We start from the raw sequence: 11778 nt of genomic DNA on the forward strand, positions 1-11778 counted from the left end.
TTGGACTTATTGTGCTTAACCTAACCGGCAAAACTTTTGAGGTTTTACTATCAACAAACTGTTTTCCTCTCATGTTTTATCTTATCATTTTCATAGACCTTTCAAATGCTATTTGTTCACAGACAGAAATTTAAGTCAAAATGCTACCAAACTACCAGGTGCAGTGGCTCACACCTGTAATCCCAGCACTTTGGGAGGCCAACGCAGGAGGATTGCTTGAGTCCAAGAGATCACGACCAGCCTGGACAACATGGCAAAATCCTGTCTCTACAAGAAAAAATAATAATAATAAAAATAACTGGGTATGGTAGCTGTGGTCCCAGCTACTTGGGAAGCTGAGGTGGGAGGATCACCTGAGCCTGTGAAGTCAAGGTTGCAGGGAGCTGTAATCCACCCAATACACTCCAAACTGAGCGACAGAGTAAGACCAAACTGCATTCTTTAAAGAAGTGTGTGGAAAAACTCCTGTGGGATAATATGAAACAAGCAAATGTCTTCACAAGTGGTTCCCCACTACACTGGGAATTCTCAAGGGACATGACTTAGGCATCTTTATATCCCTGGATCAATACCTGCCCCAATCAAATTGGAAGCCTATGTCTTATTGTCATAAAATCATCTCCCCTCCCTGACACAATGATTCCTCTAGATCCCCACATGGATGATAGGATGAGAGGACCTGAATTTTATCCTCCCTTCCCCCCTCCACTCCGCTTCCACACTCACCCTGGCCCAGGGTTGAAAGCCTCTCTGCCGGATGACCTGAGAGGCCATTTGGTGACAAAGTGAGAAAACTAAGGAGAAGACCCTCTGTTGTCAAATTATTAGGAGAACAAGTGCTTCCCTGCATCCAGACTCCCCTGGGGGCCTCCCTCCCTACAAACTCCAGCCCCTCTCCTGCTTCATTTTCCTCCACGTCACCTGTCACCTTCTAACTTACTGTAGCTCTTATCTGCCTCTCCCCCATGTAAGCTTCAGGAGGACTGGAATTTTCATCTGCCGTGTTCAGTGCTAAATCCCCAGGGGTTAGAACAGTTCCTGGCACAGAGTTGACACTTGATGCTGACAGCATACATTTATGTATCTATATATTTGCCATTGTGTCTCTTCCTCTCTACCACAGTAGGTACTTTTTGAAAGCCAATTCACTGGGCTCCTTCCTTCCTTCCCTCCCTCCCTCCCTCCCTCCTTCCCTCCTTCCTTCCTTCCTTCCCTCCCTCCCTCCTTCCTTCCTTCCTTCCTTCTTCCTTTTTTGAGATAGAGTCTTGCTCTGTCACCCAAGCTGGAGTGCAATGGCATGATCGCAGCTTACTGCAACCACTGCTTCCCGGATTCAAGCAATTCTCCTGCCTCCGTCCCCCAAGTAGCTGGAATTACAGGCACGTATCACCATGCCCAGCTAATTTTTTTGTATTTTTAGTAGAGACAGGGTTTCACCATGTTAGCCAGTATGGTCTCAATCTCCTGACCTTGTGATTCACCTGCCTCAGCCTCCCAAAGTGCTGGGATTACAGGTGTAAGCCACTGTGTCCAGCCCATTGCGTTCTTTCAAAACTTGAAGTCAGTATGCTGTGTCATGAAGGAGGTCAGCTCTGAGTTTGCTGGGAAACAGGGGGATTTTTCCCTTTAAGAGTTTAGTCAATACTGAGAACTTCATGCAAAGGAGTCTTAGAATTAATTAGCATGTACTCTGGGAAGGCTACAGTGCTATATGCAGGCCAGACCACGTCACCATGTGAGCAGGCTCTCAACACAACTGTCTCTCTCAGCTCACCACCTCCTCTGAGGGCTGGCCAGATGGGTAATGGCCACTTATGCCTACAGCCCCTGGCTATAGGTGTGGCTGTCAATGATGGGTCAGGACATGGCTCAACTTGCCTCCTCCAGAAAATGTTCATTGCTAACCACCAATACCACTTTGTGCTCACTATGTGACCTTATTCTTATTAGCTGTGTGACTCCAGACAAGTTACTTAACCTCTCAGTCCTCAGGTTTCTCAACTTCAAAATGAGGAAAATAATAGTGATACTTACAGAGTTGTAAAAACATTGAATGAGTTAATATATTGAAAAGCACTTAGAACAATACCTGGCTCATAGCATGCACAATGTGAATATTAGCTAAGATTATGGTTATGATGACTATAATTATTAGTAGTATTGTAAAAGGAAAATAAATCTTGGGACCCCAAAATCACTAAGCTAAAGGGAAAAGAAACTGGAAATTGCTCAGGGCAAACCTGCCTCCCATTCTATTCAAAGTCACCCCTCTGCTCACCAAGATAAATACACATCTGATGGCCTCATTTGGAGAGGCTAATCAGAAACTCAAAAGAATGCAACTCAAATTGCTTAAGGCAAACCCTAAGCAAACCCTAAGGAATTTCCAGTTTATTTTTCCCTTTAGCTTAGTGATTTTGGGGCCCCAAGATTTATTTGCCTTTCACAATACTAATAATAATTATATTCATCATAATCATAATCATAGCTAACATTCACTCTGTGCTTGCTATGACTCAGGTATTGTTCTAAGTGCTTTTCAATATATTAACTCATTCAATGTTTTTACAACTCTGTAATTTGTCTCTTACCAACCTATGACCTGGAAGTCCCCTCCCCACTTCAAATTGTCCCACCTTCACCTCAAGTTGTTCCACCTTTCTGGACTGAACCAATGTACATCTTACACGTATTGATTGATGTCTCATGTCTCCCTAAATTGTATAAAACCAAGCTGTGCCCCTACCACCTTGGGCACATGTCTTCAGGACCTCCTGAGGCTGTGTTATGCATGTGTGTCCTCAGCCTTGGCAAAATAAACTTTCTAAATTAACTGAGACCTGTCTCAGATTTTGGGGTCCATAGTATATATAATTATTTTATCCTTATGTTACTTTGTAACAGCCTTTATTTTATACACATAGACTTAGCTTCTCCACTTAAATTTTGAGTACAAGGATTGTGTAAAGTTTCCAAGTTGCAGGCATTACTGTTCTCTGAACATAGCATTCAGTCATTAACTCATTCAGCCAGTATTTATTGGTTCATACTATGCGCCAGGCTCATCACATCTTTTGAAGGACCTAAGGATGTCAAGAATAAAAATATAGCATGACTGCCAAAACAGACACAAGCACACACTCACAGACCTATTATACAGAAGTGCAGAAAGAAGTATCCATATGTGTATGTGATGTGGGTATATTCATATGCTCATCTGTAAGTACAAATTAAGACCACAGAGAAGATTGACTCTCAAGATTTACTATTTCATATCCCACATCCATGAATTTTATTTTTTATTCTTGTTTTTGAGACAGGGTTTTGCTTTGTTGCTCAGGCTGGAGTGCATCAGCGTGATCATGGCTCGCTGCAGCCTCAACCTCCTGGGCTCAGGGATCCTCCTACTTTAGCCTCCCAAGTAGCTGGGACCACAGGCACATGCCACTGTGCCTGGCTAGTTTTTGTATTTTTTGTAGACACAAGGTTGCACCATGTTGCCCAGACTGATCTCGAATTCCTGAGCTCAGATGAACTGCTCACCTTGGCCTCCCAAAGTGCTGAGATTACAGGCATGAGCCACCATGCCCGGCCTAAGCTGTGGATTTTAAATGAGGAGCTAAGACTACATAATATGAAATTAGGAAATAGAAGTAGGCAGATAAAGTATCCACCTCCCCAAATAACCAATCCCATGACTGTCTTAGTTTGGAAGATAGAACTTAGTAGCTCCAATATCCACAATTCCTTTACTGAACACTGTGCTGGGCATCTCAGTCAATGCTCCATGTGCTTTGAATAGATTTATATGAGTTGTGCCACCACTAAACAGATAGGAGGACTAAAGAGGTAAGAGGGCAATGAGTGTCTGAATGATATCTGGGCTGTCAATACCATGTAATATCTGAACAAGACAATGAAGAAACAAAATGCTTCCTATTCATCTAGCCATCATTCATCTGACACATGTATTGCACAAGGTACTTGAAATACAAAGATGAAGGCAATATCCCAGATCTCAAGGAGATTATGACCTAGCTTTTCCCTCTTCCTGCTGTTCTACCACCTATCCCATATCCTACCCTGCCACTTGCTAACACAGAACTGGGAGAACTACTTGGGAAACCTAGGACACTCAAGAAGGGGTACCCTCTCTTCAGCCTGTGAATTCTCTAGTGGAATTTTTTAAAAAGCAAAATGGGGTGCCCTATGAAAACATAAGCTAGGCTAAGTTTCATAATGTCAGCCAACTATGACCCATTCCCAAGAAAAAGACACTCACACTCTCTGCCTTCTCATTAACAAAAGATTTGGTTGTTCCAGAGCGCATTAGAGAAATGTAGACCAAGCTTGAGGCTGAAGTGAGCATGTGTAGCATTGTGGCTGTTTGGCAGTGTATTGGTCCATTTTCAACCGCTATAAAGAACTGCTTGAGACTGCGTAATTTATAAAGCAAAGAGGTTTAACCGACTCACAGTTCAGCATGACTGGGGAGACCTCAGGAAACTTACAATCATGGCAAAAAGCGAAGAGGAAGCAAGGCAGCAGAAAGGAGAAGTGCCGAGCGAAGTGGGGAAGAGCCCCTTGTAAAACCATCAGATCCCATGAGAACTCCCTCATGATCACAAGAACAACATGGGGGAAACTGCCCCCATGATTCAATTACTTTCATCTGGTCTCTCCACTGACATGTGCAGATTATGGAAATTACAATTCAAGATGAGATTTGGGTGGGACGACGAAACCATATCATCTGTCCTGGCCCCTCCCAAATCTCATGTCCCTTTCACATTTCAAAACCAATCACATCTTCTCAACAGTCCCCCAAAGTCTTAATTCATTCCAGCATTAACCCAAAAGTCCAAGTCCAAAGTTTCATCTGAGACAAGGCAAGTCCCTTCCATCAATGAGCCTGTAAAATCAAAAGCAACTTAGTTACTTCCTAGATACAATGGTGGTACAGGCATTGGGTAAACACACCCATTCAAAGTGGGTGAAATTGGCCAAAACAAAGGGACTACAGGCCCCATGCAAGTCAGACATCCAGCAGGGCAGTTAAATCTTAAAGTCCCAAAATGACCTCCTTTGACTCCATGTCTCATATCCAGGTCACACTGATGCAAGAGGTGGGTTCCTGTTGTTTTGGTCAGCTCTGTCCCTGTGACTTTGCAGGGTACAGCCCCGCTCCCAGCTGCTTTCACAGGCTGGTGTTGAGGGTTTGTGGCTTTTCCAGGAGCACAGTGCAAGCTGCCAATGGATCTACCATTATGGGGTGTGGAGGATGGTGGCCCTCTTCTCACAGCTCCACTAGGCAATGCCCCAGCGGGGATTCCGTGTGGGGACTCTGACCCCACATTTCCCTTCTGCACTGCCTTAGCAGAGTTACTCCATGAGGGGTCTGCTCCTGCAGCAAATTTCTGCCTAGACATCCAGGCATTTCTGTACATCCTCTGAAATCTAGGCAGAGGTTCCCAAACCTTTATTCTTGACTTCCGTGCACCTGCAGCCCCAACACCACGTGTAAACTGACAAGGCTTTGGCTTGCACCCTCTGAAGCAATGGCCTGGGCTCTATATTGGTCCCTTTTAACCATGGCTGGCATGCAGGACACCAAGTCCTGAGACTGCATGAAGCATCGAGGCCCTGGGCTGAGCACACAAAATCACTTTTTCCTCCTAGGCCTCTGGGCTTGTAATTGGAGGAGCTGCTGTTAAGACCCCTGGCATGTCTCCATGCCCTGGAGACATTTTCCCCATTGTCTTGGTGATGAACATTTGGTTCCTTGTTACTTATGCAAATTTCTGCAGCTGGCTTGAATATCGCCTCAGAAAATAGGTTTTATTTTCCATTGAATCATCAAGCCACAAATTTCCTGAACATGTATGCTCTGTAATTCTTTTAAACATAAGTTTCAATTCCAAATCATCTCTTTGTGACTGCATAAAACTGAATGCTTTTAAGAGCACCCAAGTCACCTCTTGAACACTTTACTTTTGAGAAATTTCTTCCACTAGGTATCCTAAATCATCTCTCTCAAGTTCAGAGTTCCACAGATAGCAAGAGTCAACTTTATTCCAGTTCCCAACAAGTTCCTTATCTCCATCTGAGACCATCTCAGCCTGGACTTCATTGTCCACATCACTATTAGCATTTTGATTAAAGCCATTCAACAAGTCTCTAAAATGTTCCAAACTTTCCCACATCTTCCTGTCTTCTGAGCCCTCCAAAGTGTTCCAACCCCTGCCTGCTAACTAGTTCTGAAGTTGCTTCCACATTTTTGGGTATCTTTATAGCAGCACCCCACTCTCTGCAGTACCAATGTACCTATTAGTCCATTTTCATACTGTTATAAAGAACTGCTCAAGACTGGGTAATTTATAAAGGAAAGTGGTTTAACTGACTCACAGTTTGGCATGGCTGGGGAGGCCTCAGGAATCTTACAATCATGGCAGAAGGTGAAGAGGAAGCAAGGCACCTTCTTCACAAGGCAGCAGGGAAGAAAAGTGCTGAGTGAAGTGGAGAAGAGCCCCTTATAAAACCATCAGATCTCAGGAGATCTTGCTCACTATCATGAGAAGAGCATGTGGGAAACTGCCCCCATGATTCAGTTACTTCTACCTGGTCTCTCCCTTGACACATGCGAATTATGGGGATTATAATTTAAGATGAGATTTGGGTGGGGACACAAAGATTAACCATATCAGGTAAGCTTGGTCACTCTTTGATCATTTCCAGATCCTCTCAAGGGGAAGATCAAAACCAAATGCATTTCCCCTTATCAGTTGCTTCTGTGCCACCAAAGCATCCCAGGAGAGCTGGCCATCAGTGTGACTGAAAATGGTGCTGAGATTCCAGTCCTGGGAGGCTGTTTCCCTTCCCTTTCTGGTCCTGAGGCAGAGCTGTCCTCCTGCTTGCTATTCCAAGTAATCTCAAAACACAGCCCCCATCAAATTACTTTCTTGCTCCAGAATTTATGGCTTCTTTATGTTGATTACGTTAAATCTAAACTTCTAGGATTATCTATTTCCTAAACCACCCTCTGAAGTTCAATCCCCACCCCCCCTGTCCCACCTTACTGTCCACCAAACTCAATACTGTTCTCTCCTTCAGTTGAGTCCACTGGCTATGATCACTCTGACCTTAGCTCAGGCCCCATCTGTGATCCCTCATTATCCAAGTCCCATCCCTTTCCTCTGGGAAACTGCTTCTCAGATTAACCTTTCTTGGCCAGGTACAGTGGCTCATGCCTGTAATCCCAGCACTTTGGGAAGCCAAGGTGGGTGAATCACCTGAGGTCAGGAGTTCGAGTCCAGCCTGGCCAACATGGCAAAACTCTGTCTCTACTAAAAATACAAAAAATTAGCTGGGTGTGGTGGCAGGTGCCTGTAAGGCAGGAGACTGAGGCAGGAGAATTGCTTGAACCCGGGAGGCAGAGGTTGCAGCAAGCTGAGATCGTGCCATTGCACTCCAGCCGGGGTGACAGAGCGAGACACTGTCTCAAAAAAAAAAAAAAAAAATTAACATTTCTCTTCCTAAACTCTTTATGCTAATTATCCAAATTACACCATTAGCCCCATTTTATATGCAGCCTTATTGTTTAACAGTACCGCACAAACTGCTTCTGCAATACAACTTGATCACAGTGTGCGTGTAGTGCATGTGTGTATATGTGTGCACACAGGTATGCGCTCTGTCTCCAGTAAGCTCTTCATCCTATGAGTCCAGATCTCACCCCAGAAACACTGTTGGGTTGACAAGAGACCCTCAAATGTATTAATTAAGAGTGGATAACACAGTTATCTGAGGATGATATCAAACTCTTAGCAGATTATAACAGTCTCTACCCCTTTGTTTCAAGCTATGTATACTTTCTCCTGCTGTTTTTCTTTCTTTGGTGTTTTCATGTATTCAACAATGATTTATTATGCACTTTCTATGTGTCTAAAAATAGAGAAATCACAGTGAACAAGGCAGATACCATCCCTGCTTTCCAGCTACTGAGAGTCTGTAGCTTTGGTTGGAAAAAGCTAGGACCTCCCTGAATGCCAGCAGACATTCACTCTCCCTCTGTGGGGGTCTATCAACAGATCAACTGAGCTACATGGCAAGCAGCAAGTGCTGGGGCCCAGTATTTTGGAAGGCACTTAAGAGATATGAAGAAAACCATAACATACTAAGTTGGTTAAAAAGTGTCCCTCAGGTGGGCAGATCACCTGAGGTTGGGAGTTCGAGACCAGCCTGACCAACATGGCAAAACCCTGTCTCTATTAAAAATACAAAAATTAGCAGGGCATGATGACACATGCCTGTAATCCCAGCTACTCCAGAGGCTGAGACAAGGTATTCCTTGAACCCAGGAAGTGGAGGCTGCAGTGAGCCGAGATCGTGCCACTGCACTCCAGCCTGGGCCACAGAGCGAGACTCTGTCTTAAAAAAAAAAAAAAAAAAAAAGTGTCCATCACTGGCTTTTACTAAGACCTTAATAAGGAAAAAAAAAACTAGAAAGAAACTGGAATCTTTGTTTTTTTAACCTCTGTTGTACTGGACCGGTTTTGAATTAGAAATTCAGATGTGAACTAGCCTGTTTCTTTGTTGGATGCTGTTTGAACATGTTCTGTAGGACAGGATGATTTCTATTCACTCATCTCTGTTCAGACAGATGACTTATTGCTTCCCTGAAATAAACTTGCCAAAAGTTAGTCTCTCATTAAAAAAAGGAGTAAAAATTAAGTTTACTAAAAAGTAGTAACACATCACAATGTTTAGATAAATAAACTATAACATTCATTCATTTATGGAGCTCTCACCAAAGCAGTTATGATACCAGTGAGTATGGTTAAAATAAAAATAATTTGCTTGATCCTGTTAAACTCTCTGCAAGGCCTATTTACAAAATGGGATACTAGTCATTTATAATTAAATGTCTGGACTAACCATTAGAGAATAAATGGTATATCAGGAAATTATTTCCTAGAAATATAGTCCATACTTTCAGCTATTTAAATCCTTAAAATCAAAATCAACCAATGAATCAATCAAAATAAAAAATATAAAACTAATTATTACAATAAGCATTAAATGCTTCAACCTTTGCTCAAAATTAAAAAAAAAATCTTTTATGAAAGCTGAAATGAAAATTATCTGACTTGTTAATAATGAAACCCCTTCAGCCTCAGGAATGAACTATGACCAAGGTCCTAAGCTTTCTGAGAAAGTAACATAATAACTGGAACAGACAAGAAAACTCTTGGACTGTTGAACTTCTTTACTTTGTTTCAGCAGAAACAATGTAAAGCAAAAGATCCTTATTTGGTCACACATGAAACAGTAGAAGTAATGTATAAATCATGCATATTTTCACAAAAAATTAGCCGGGCGTGGTGGCGGGCGCCTGTAGTTCCAGCTACTTAGGAGGCTGAGGCAGGAGAAGCCGAGATGGCGCCACTGCACTCCAGCCTGGGCTACAGAGGGAGACTCTGTCTCAAAAAAAAAAAAAAAAAAAAAAAAAAAAAAAAAAAAAGACTAAGCCGGGCGCGGTGGCTCACGCCTGTAATCCCAGCGCTTTGGGAGGCCGAGGCGGGCGGATCACAAGGTCAGGAGATCGAGACCACGGTGAAACCCCGTCTCTACTAAAAATACAAAAAAATTGGCCGGGCGCGGTTGTGGGCGCCTGTAGTCCCAGCTACTCGGGAGGCTGAGGCAGGAGAATGGCGTGAACCCGGGAGGCGGAGCTTGCAGTGAGCCGAGATCGCGCCACTGCACTCCAGCCTGGGCGACAGAGCGAGACTCCGTCTCAAAAAAAAAAAAAAAAAAAAATAAATAAATAAATAAATAAATAAATAAATAAATCATGCATATTTTCATGGTAACAATAATGGCTCATGGCTTCCATAATCGGCAACCACCACAGTGACTGTTCTCACATATTGGAACAACTCTGCCATTGCATTCCTTACAAGTCAGGAATGATCTATTCTTAGTGTGATAGATCAGACACTCAAATGCATGCCATGCTAATACTATGTAAAGTAAAGGTAAAACATGGAGCTAATAAGTGCATAAAATACCATTGAACTCTTCTATAGTTCCAATCAGGTAAATAATTAGTATGCAATAATTATTACCATAGGGCACTTTCTGTATATGTAACAAATTTATCCTGGTTCAAACCCAGTAACAATTTTAAGAATGTAATTCACAATAAATACATGTTATATCATGATCTAATACAAATACACCTACAAATATATATGTATATGTATGAATATATACATGTATATATACACACATATATATAACTGAAACCACATTTTCACAAAATAATACTTATCTATGCTGTCTATTTATGATACACTCTATTGCGTATTCAGGTCTAATTTTTTTTTTTTTTTTTGAGATGGAGTCTTGCTCTGTCACCCAGCCCCGAGTGCAGTAGTAGGATCTCAGTTCACTACAACCTCCACCTCCTGGGTGAAAGTGATTCTCCTGCCTCAGCCTCCTGAATAGCTGGGATTATAGGTGCCCACCACCACACCTGGCTAGTTTTTATATTTTTAGTAGAGGCTGGAGTAGTTGGCTAGGTTGGTCTTGAACTCCCGACCTCAGGTGATCCACCTGCCTCGGCCTCCCAAAGTGCTGGGATTACATGCGTGAGCCACCATGCCTGTCATATTCAGGTCTAATTGAGACTCTTTATTTTGAAAACTGTTGATGTGGACCCTGGCACTGGTTTTCTGACGGTTAATGCATGATGATGCACACTTACGCTGCCCAAACCAACTTAACTGAACTGCTTTACCATTTCTACACTCCATATACTACTTAGATTTTGTTCTCATTTCAGGTGATTTAAAAACATTTTCTAATGAGAGTTTTGAAATTGGGGGTAAGCTCAAATATCAGAGTGATTCAGTCCTCTGAACTATGACCACAAATGAAGGCTTCCTTCCTTCCTTCCCTCCCTCCCTCCCTCCCTCCCTCCCTCCCTCCCTCCTTCCTTCCTTCCTTCCTTCCTTCCTTCCTTCCTTCCTTCCTTTTTTTTTTTTTTAAAAGAAGTTTTGCTCTTGTTGCCCAGGCTGCAGTGCAATGGCCTGATCTTGGCTCACTGTCACCTCCGCCTCCTGGGTTCAAGTGATTCTCCTGCCTCAACCTCCCGAGTAGCTGGGATCACAGGTGCCCACCACCACACCCGGTTTATTTTTGTATTTTGAGTAGAGACAGGGTTTCACCATGTTGGCCAGGCTAGTCTCAAACTCTTGACCTCAGGTGATCAGCCCTTCTCGGCCTCCCAAAATGCTGGGATTACAGGTGTCTGCCACCGCGCCTGGCCGCGGGTGGATGCCTTTCTTACCTTTGAGGTCCTAGCATCTAGAATTGTAAGTTCTAGGTACATTCTGGACCCTTGATATATGTTTTGAATTTCAGAATAAGTTAAAGGGTATCTTTAGTGTTCGTTTAGTCATGATACAGGGCTAATAACTTACACCTGGGAAAAACCAGGCGCACTCCAGGAGGCTTTGAAGCCGGGGTAAAGGGGATGGTGGCAGTGGAATCACATCCAGGCCTCCAGCACGTTTCCGGGCAGTCTCCAGGGCTTCCTGCTGATTCCGCTGCCTCGGCACCCAGCAGGAACCTGGGCCGGGTCCCTGTTTACCTGGGTGGGGTTAGTGTCCAGAGGAGGGGGGCCCAACCCAGCAGCCCTCTTCTCAATTTGCGACATATAAACCCACGAAAGTAATCACAAACTTGTTAACCGCTGGGCACTGTAGCCCTGGATCA

Source organism: Macaca mulatta, chromosome 7 (assembly GCF_049350105.2).
Source record: "Macaca mulatta isolate MMU2019108-1 chromosome 7, T2T-MMU8v2.0, whole genome shotgun sequence".
NCBI classification, from domain to species: Eukaryota; Metazoa; Chordata; class Mammalia; order Primates; family Cercopithecidae; genus Macaca; species Macaca mulatta.